The following is a 9,260-nucleotide window of genomic DNA, read 5'->3' as shown; positions in this document are numbered from 1 at the left end:
TTTATCATTGAAGGCTGAGCTGACACAGAGTTGGTGTATCAGTGAAATGATAAGATCATGGATGGATGTCATATTTATGTCTTACCTGTGAACATTGCCCCACCATCCAATGTAAAGTGATTAATACAACATTTAAAGTACAGTTTAATACAAAAGATCACCATTAACAGCAGCTTATTTGAAGCACTCAATTTCTGCAGAGTATCCTCATTTCACATCTGTCTTTACTTTGGATGTAGAGATGATTTCCATCAGTATTTCCAGCTAATGGAGCCATGGAACTGTTCTTTTATAATGTAACTACCAACATCTTTTCTTTTACAATCAGATTTCTACTCTGTTGTTATCTTAGACACATACAAGAATCCAGCCCTCTCATCTGTAATATAAGCAGTTATCACCACCGACATCAGCTTCTGCTTCATTGGGTGTCCCTACAACCCCCCCCCCCCCCCCCCCCAAATAAATAGAAAATAAAACGCCTCGAACAGTCACCATAGATGGTTTGCCCATAATGGGCCGCTGTTAACTCCGGTTGTAGGGGGATTGATTCTGTCAATCCACACATTTCCCCCAACATTTGCTCTATATGAAGTGTAAGTTTTCTGGATATATTTAGGACCTTTTGTGATTGTAGTTTAAATTTTTGAATAAAAAGCATACTAATTTAATGTATTTATTTGAAAAAAAATCCAATTTACTGTTTTAACTTTTTCTTTTTACCTTACCTGAAAGACCCACTCCAATGAAAATTGTGTTTTTTTTGTTTTTTTTTTACAAAGAAAGGTCAGCTTAAAAATGCATGTCTGAGTATTTCTTTATTGAAATCATTGCGAATCAGGAGCACATAAAAAATGCAGTTTGAAAAAGCGTTTGGTTGTGTAACCCACTTAGAAAAAGCATTTAATTTTCCTACTGGCAATTAAAGGGTTAATTTTTCCTTTGCGGTAGAGATGGTTTGGCCCTCCAGGCATACCATGCAGGGCTCTGTGGAGGGTGCCATCTTGTGTCTGCGTGTTTTTTTTCTTGCAAGCACGAGGCAGAGAAGGAGCTGCGTGACCAGCAGAGAAAGATCGGCAGTGTTATAGACGGAAGAAGAAAAATAAGTTGAAGAATTAAAAGAAGCTACTTTTTGTTTTTTGAGATCGGTTACGTTGTGTGCCGAAAGAACATTTTCAGAGCGGCTACGTTGTGAACGCGTGTCGTGTTTAAGAATTCTTGGAAACTCCGGTGAGTAGGAAAGAGTTGTATGTGGAGTTGACGGTTATGTTTTAAATTAAATTTTGTTAAAAAGGGGAACAAAACAATTCGGAGTATGTAGAAAATGTTAAGTTGTGTATTAACTGTGTTATAAATGTTTACTTTATTTGATCTCTTTCTGGTATACATATGCGTGAATATGTACTTTTGAAAAGTTAATTGAAAAGGTGGTTGAAGTATTCATTGTTTAAAAAGAATTGTATTACACCATGGTTATAATAATTTTATTTGTTAAAACTTTATTCATACAGTTATTTTTTTCAGATTTGTGGAAAGGGAAATTCCTTTTACTAATAGTAAATACTTGTTAAAAGGATTACTGAATTTTCTGTTCGTAAATTGGTTTTGGTGAACTACTAAAAAAAGAAAACCATAAAAACAATTTCCAAATTACAGGGAAAAGATATTGAGTCTATTGAAAGATGAGATCTCACTTGAAATATAGATTATAATGTGTCTGATTTATTCTGTACTATGTGCAGAATTGTTTTGATGACCCTCAATTGTAGCTCGGACTACAATTCTTCGTTGGAAGTGGATGGCGAGCCAGGCGTAGAACGAGAGTATCCTGTTGAAGATTGACGTACAGTGTGGCCAGCTGTTACTGATTCCCATCAACAGGATTTAACCCAATCCGACAGGACAAGAGATAAGGAATATTCCTATACACATTCATTTATCCTACCCGGGTAGAGAACAAATTGAGTGCACAAACGAGACAAAGGACAATTTATTTTATACTATTTTTTATAAAGCTGATTTATTTTGTAAAAGAATTCAGTTTTAGGAACAAATTATTGTTTATGTTGTTTTTCTATTTTGTGTTGTGAAAGGTAATGTAATAAACCTGCCCTCTGTTATTTAAACACATTGTTGTTTTTTCTTCTCTTCATAAATAGAACCTAGTAACTTCGTGTAGCTTTTGCTGGTTAAGTTTGACACAAGTGCTACAGTTGGTATGTACAAACTACAATGGGCAGGTTGCAGGCTCCTTGCTCTGCTCCATTCCAGTCCATCCACTTGTAGTCAACTAGATCTATGTATGTCTTTGTTTTCCTCAATTGAGCTAGCATCTGCCTCCAAAATTTATGGTTGGGTAGCTCCAATATTGCTCATCATCTTTTTTGCACTGGTGATGTAAGGTTGGGGTTGTAAGCTCGCAGGAGAGAGTGTAAACAAAGGCATGATGGGAAATGAGTGCAGGATTTCTCCCCAACTCCACTCACAACTCTAATTAGAATTTCTACTGAACTACTGCAGCTCTACAGAAACTTTCCTAGCAAACAAAACACAGGTTCTTTGATTTTGGCTAAAAACATAATCTTAATTAAAATATCACTGGGAACACTGAAACAGATCAAAAGATGATCAAAGTGAGTCTTTATGTTATATGGAAAGGAAATAAAACCAAAATGTCACAATATCATACGAACTTTTGCAAAGATGGATGTGCATATTGTGCATATAAAATTAAAGAAGGGGCTGTTTCTCACTTGTCTACGTCACAATGGGAGAACCCACTCATTTTTGTGGGTTGGGAGGAGCTGGTGTTCAGGGCACAGAAATTTAGAGGAACACTCAGAAATGTGAAAATGGAACGAAATACTGCTTTGGGGATGGTTTTTGTGAGGAATTAACATTAAAGTACTCTCAAAAGCTCTAAAAGTTGATTTTGCATGATCCCTTTGAGATGCAAAAATATTAAGATGAGTGTTCAGGAAAAAATGCAGCTGACAGCACTGTCTCATATTTGATCATTTGATTCACACATTTTGAACATGGTCTAATTGTATAACAAAGAATGAATTACCAGCTAATTTTACATTTTTTCAATCCAGCAAAGAGTTGTTTAAAATAATGAAAACAAATAGATGAACGATTCTCACTATAAAGTTTTGACAATTAGCTAAACTCTTCCCGCCTAAAGTGTTTTGAGATTTCACGGAGGCAGACATTTTGAAATGAGCAGGAAAAGCTCTTTTACTGCCCCTAGTGGAATTTTGTTGAACTTCTTGCAGAAAACATTGACCAAATAATGTACAATGGGTTTTTAAGAAAATATTGAAACATGCTTATGAGATATCGGTCTTGCATGTATCACATAGGATATGAATGTTTGTACAGGGTCAATTAGCTTGTTGAAGTAATAAATTAATTCATCCACCACTGCAAGCTCAGAAGTGGATTTAATCTATCAAAAGTCTGTATAAATGGGTTAAAAAACCTTTATTTGTTGAATGTTTTTGGAGGAGGTTTGTTCAGAGTTGCAAAGATCGGTTGTGTTTCTCCAGGAGTTCACATCTTGCTGGATGTGGCATTCATCCAGCTCTTCTCCACCCCTGTTAAATATAAAATGTTGTCATACACTTGCCCCGAGGGCATGGATGCACTCTGTTTGTTAGCCCTCACCATATTTTACTTGCTCCTAACTGATCGAGCTACAACGAATCTTTCAGAAGTCAGGAGCACAGGAAAAAAAATAATATCAATCTGATCAAAAGACAGCTCTCAATACACATTTATGCCAAATCGCATTTCTGATGAATTTGCAAAACAAGTTATGACCAGTTTTCTTCATGTGAAATCAGCAAGCATTGCAAAAAAGTTTAATGTTGGTAATATTTAAATATCTGCTTTAAAGGTTAAAAGTGGTTTCAATCTCTCACAGGTCCTTAAAAACACCCACTCCTTAACCCTTGTGCTATCCCATGACCCCACCCTTACATTGACGTGTTCTCCCTACCATGACAAAGGTGGATAAAGGTGGAAAGATTTCATGTAATCCATGGACACCAGTGAAGATCACAAATCATTGAAGAAAAAAGGTTCAGAGCACTGTCTAGTGGGTCTAGATGACCCAACTCCCAATGTTAAAGTGCCTAGGATAGCACAAGGGTTAAAACATGTATTTCTGGTGTTTTTAACATGATTGTTTGGCATTTTTCTGATGATGGCGGACATATATAAAAAATAAGCTATAATTTTAATTTTAAATTTCTTAATTTCAAATGAACTTCTGCCGCTCTGCAGAAACTATGTCCTAGAAAACAACCGTTTTTTTGTTTGTTTTTTTTTAGTTTTTGCTAAAAATAGCAAAATCCTAACTGAAAGAACACTGGAAACGCTATGAAAATACATCAAAAGATGAATGAAGTGGGTCTTAAACATACACAACGTCAGATAAGGTGCAGATTGTGACAATTTTACTTGAAGTTAATAGATTTTTCTTGGGTGGTGTCATGCCAAGTGAGTAGGAAGCAGGAAGTGTAAGACCACTGTGTTCAAACAAACCTCCAATTACATACAATTATAATCACAGACAGTAAATCATTGAATCTGAGGATCTGAAAGAATATGAGGATTTTATCATCGAGGGTTTTGACTAGGTCATCATTGGAAAAACACCTCCGAGCTCAGATACCAGGACAACTGGTAGCAGCTTTGGAAAAGTTCTAGAGTTGAGTGACAAAAAGCTGCTGACAAAAAGGAATTCCAGGCGCTGCTGGAGCCGCTGAAATTTTGTCGGCAGCAAGTGGTGAAATTAGCAGCAGAAAGTCAAGCGCTCAGAGAGGAGGTGGAGAAGATTAAAAAGAAGGAGCAGCAGATATCTGCAGACTATCAGAAGATTAAAGAATCGATGCTGGATCTTCAGGCCTGAAGTGTGACGGACAACTTGGTCAACTGGTGGCTCCAGTCGCACACTTTGTAAGCCCTGCAGGTGACCTCAAATGCATGGGGAGGTTTCATTTAATGTGTACGTGATAGAAGGAATAGGCTGCTTATTGGGTCGCAGAAAAATAGGCCTAGTGAAGAGGCTCAAAGAGGTCTCTGATGTGTTTGGAGCTGGAGGACTGTTTAAAATGGAACCAGTAAAAATAGGCCTGCATGAAGACACCCAACCATACGCAGTGCATGTGGCCAGACGGATACCTTTTCTGCTGGAGTCACTGCTGAAGAAGGATGGAGACAGAAGGCCTAACTGAAAGGGTCACACAGCCAACAGAATGGTGTGCTTCAATGGTGCCAGTCCTCAAACCGAACAAAAAAAAGGTTCGTATTGGTGCAGATCTCTGGAAATTGAATAAGGCAGTAAAGCGGGAGAAGTATCTCATGCCCATGTGGAGGAGATACTGCCCATACTCAAAGGATCAAAAGTGTTCAAAGCACTGGATGCAGCAAGTAGATTCTACCAAATTCCCCTGCATGAGGAGAGTAAGATGCTGACCACTTTTATTACTCCATTTGGCAGGTACGCTTACCGCCTTCTTCCATTCGGCATTACAAGTCGCCAGAAAATTTTCAGAGAAAAATGGCAGAGACTCTAGCTAACCTGGAAGGTTTAGAGATCTTTATGGATCATGTGTTAATCCATGCAGAGACAGAAGAGCAACACAACCAACGCCTGGCCAAGGTTCTGAAGGTAATAGAGGCAGCCGGCGTCAAGCAGAACAGACCAAAGTGCATGTTCAAACAAACTGCCTCTTGTTTTTGTTTGGGGAGAACATTGCTTAGTTCCTTTCAAAGAATAACCAGCTTCTGGTCCAATACTTTTATGGTAAAAATGACTTGTTGAATTATTTTATTGAGCAGCTTTTCGTGTTTTTTTTTTTGTTTTGTTTTGTTTTTTTGGAGGATCTTGTCCGCTCTGTTACTCTTAACAGTGGAATGGAAGTGTAGACTTAAGGGGAGATGGCTTTGTTGTCTGCATCTTAGATTAAACCTTTAGGGTTTCCTGTAGTCTGCAATTTTTCTAGCTGTCTTCTAACATTCTTGGACCATTTTCAGGGTTTCCCCCAAAAACTTGTTGCAATATATCAGTGAAGGTTCTCAGTTATCCAGGTGGAAAGGTCTTGAAGTTGAGTCTCAGCAACTAGACTTTAAATCTTCCTTGAAACAATTGAATGAATGAGATGAACATATTCCACATAGGGGGGTGGGGGGTGAGAAGACAATCAGAAATCAAAATAAATATTAAGTATGATAATTCACGCCAAAACCTCTTTTATTCTTACTTAGTTGGAAATCGATCTGATGCCCCCACCATAGCCCATTAATTTGTCTCAACCATGAGAGCAACCAAAAACAAATTCAAACACATCTGAGCAGCTGTTACGGGATACCATCTGTGTGTGTGTGTGTTGCAGGAAACCACTAACACAATCAATAGCATTTCCCCCTTGATGCCATGATAACCGATCGCATTCGAATTCCAACAAAGCTGCGTTCACACGCTGCAAGAATGCTGCATTTGATCATTTGCTGGCACTTTGCAGGGGAGATGGGGGGGGGGCAGATGCAACCTGGATGAAATTTCAGTCAAATTGCCACAAGCAGAACTTTCCTCTTGGCATGAACTCTGTGATACAGCATGCCATCAGATTCATGCCTTGAATATCTTTCACTGGGTTACGTTTCTTCCAGTACGATCCAAACTGGATTAAAAAGGCGACTGTTGTCTTGCATGATGCCAATAATAACGTATTTTAATGACCCCTTTTATATAATTTTATTTAGTGCAAACTAAATGAAGCCCAAACGTTGGATTCAATCCAGGCTTGTAAGCGGCAGGTTATAGCAGGACCCCCCCCCCCCCCCCCCCCTCCGTATGTGGGTGTAATCATTTCTCCCTTCACGTCTCTTGGTTCTGTGTGTCAATCTGTCATAGATATGTTATCCTATACACTGTTATTTAGTCCTGGGGGTGTTTCTGATATAGGGCGCCGAAAACTCCGCCCCACCCCAGCCTGCTCATTAAAGCGCCAACTGTCACATAGGTTTCTTTGGGGGACTCTTCAGATGGGATGGGATATAGGAAAAGCAATAAAAGATAATAATGCAGCGCGGAGTTCCCCCGGAAGATTGCACTCCTATTCAGAGATCGTTTCTCTGTACTGAGATGTTGAAAAAAAAATGACTAAAAATGAGAATCACAATCAGGCAACATGGCCTCAAAGCCATCGCTTCTGTTTCAAATCCTGAATTCTTGAGCTCCTGAATGTGATCATGTACCTTTATGCTCCTGTGTCAGTATTTTCACTGTGGTAGTTTTTCAGCTTTTGTCCCATTGTGGACCCCAACTATAATCTCCATGGATTGAAGCCTTTTAAAACTGTGTCGTCTGTGTCAGAGGTCCCCAACCCCTGGGCGTTGGACCAGTATGGGACCACGTAGGTGTTACCAGAAAAAAATTAAAAAAACAACCTACATCTTACCACTCCTCATAGATACTAGAGTCTTCGTTGTGTTTTTACTGTCTTTTTTAGTGCTATTTTACTTATCTGTCATTATATGTTGTTATCTGTTGCTCCAGCACCTGGACCCATCCAGTTGTTCCTCGCCTTAGCCCAACAGTAACCGCGACAGGCTCTGGCAGCTCCGTGACCCCGAAAAGGATATAATGGGTTAAGAAAATGGATGGAAAAAAACAAAATCAAGAAAGTTAACTCTGTGATTCAGTAGGCCAACTGGCAGCTGGCCGCAGCAAGAGTTAAAAAAAAAGCAAGAAAGAAAATCAGATTACGAAAAAAGTTGAGCATTCTGTTCCTACAGGCGTCTTTTTTCTTTCTTCTTTTTTTTTTTTTTTTTACTGCTGCAACAGTCGGCTGCCAGTTAGCCTACATTAGTTCTGGGTTAGCTTAGCTGTTTTTGTTTCTGTTTTGTTCTTATTTATCAACCAATTTTGACTGACATGCACCCTTTTTTACACCTAATGAACAGAGTGGTATATATATATTAAGCTCTGTTTTAGGAAAAGTCCCGCCCCTTTTACTGTCTCCACCAATCATTCTTGAAGGCTTAATCACACGTCATCAGTCTGACCAATCAGAAGTGGTTAAAGTCTTAACTTCCCTGTTCCAATTTAGCTCAAACAGTCGCTCAGTTCTTACAAAAATACCAGTTAAAGCTCGTCTTTAGCGGTGTAGCTTTCCACAGAATCTGGTGTCAGACCTTTGAACAAGTGAACAAAACAATGAAGCTCAGAAAAGCGAGTCGGTCTGCCCTTTTGCAGCAGTTTTCACACTACATCTCCCATGATGCATTGGGTTAAAGTGACAGCGCCTCAGGATACAATGAGTTGTCCTTGTTAAACGTCTTGAAACCACAATGAACACGCATCAAACAGTTTTTAACTTTTCGCACTTAACTTTTATTTTATCTTTTATCTTTTCTGCCACAATTATCACAAAAATGCACGTGAGATTGCGGGGAGGGGGGGGGCGGCACTGTAGGTCAAGACAGACTGTGAGTTTCTTTTTCTTTTTTTTTGGGGGGATGGTGTGTGGGATTTTTGTCAAGGTTAAAGTGTGCCGTGGCTCAAAAAAGGTTGAAAACACTGGTCTAGATGACCCAACTCCCACTGTTAAAGTGCCTACGATAGCACAAGGGTTACGATGATGCCAGGGTCTTAATGTGAATCATGGTGAAAACTAGTTCAGCAGAATATAATATGTATAATATATTATAATTTTGACTGGCAAATGCTTTATGTAGCATCAAATTGGTTTATTAACTTCATCAAAGCTCATAAAACAAGATCCCCTTTGGTCCTTGAAGATTCATGCTAACAGGAAATCAATTTGTGGAGTCATTGTACCATTTATCTGTATTTTAACCTGCTGTTCTACGTCTGACAGCGAGCCGAATGCTATAGGAAAAAAGTACATGAATTCCCAAAGGCGACAATTTTATCTGGACATCATGCATTACGTAATTGACTCCCAATTAATGGATGCAAAGTCATCAGACAGGAAGTGACTTCAAAACAAAAGATAAAAATCACTTCTTGATGCAAATGTTATTGGAAAAAAAACACTCAGATCACCTGAGTGTGAGAGTTTCCGCATTTCCTGTCGTGTAGTTTGATGCCACTACCTGTTTGTCTCAATTTCAACAAATGATGGATGCTGTGAAGGTATTTCCTTTAGCCACCAATTTTATTTTCAGGTTTTGTAGGTTTAGTTGATAACACTTCAGTAGGTATAATAGAGCGGATGACAAAA

The 9,260-nt window shown here is 38.8% G+C and overlaps 1 long non-coding RNA gene across 1 annotated transcript; it reads left to right on the top strand.

Annotated features, from left to right (window-relative positions):
• The first annotated feature begins 869 nt into the window (after positions 1–869).
• LOC105356119 lies at positions 870–2,126 on the top strand. The gene is made up of 2 exons (XR_910368.3): positions 870–1,230; positions 1,743–2,126. It is a non-coding gene; the product is annotated as an uncharacterized LOC105356119 (long non-coding RNA).
• The last annotated feature ends 7,134 nt before the right edge of the window (positions 2,127–9,260 follow it).

Source organism: Oryzias latipes, chromosome 17, assembly GCF_002234675.1.
Source record: "Oryzias latipes chromosome 17, ASM223467v1".
Classification (NCBI taxonomy): domain Eukaryota; kingdom Metazoa; phylum Chordata; class Actinopteri; order Beloniformes; family Adrianichthyidae; genus Oryzias; species Oryzias latipes.
This window is presented reverse-complemented; position numbering and strand designations above follow the sequence as displayed.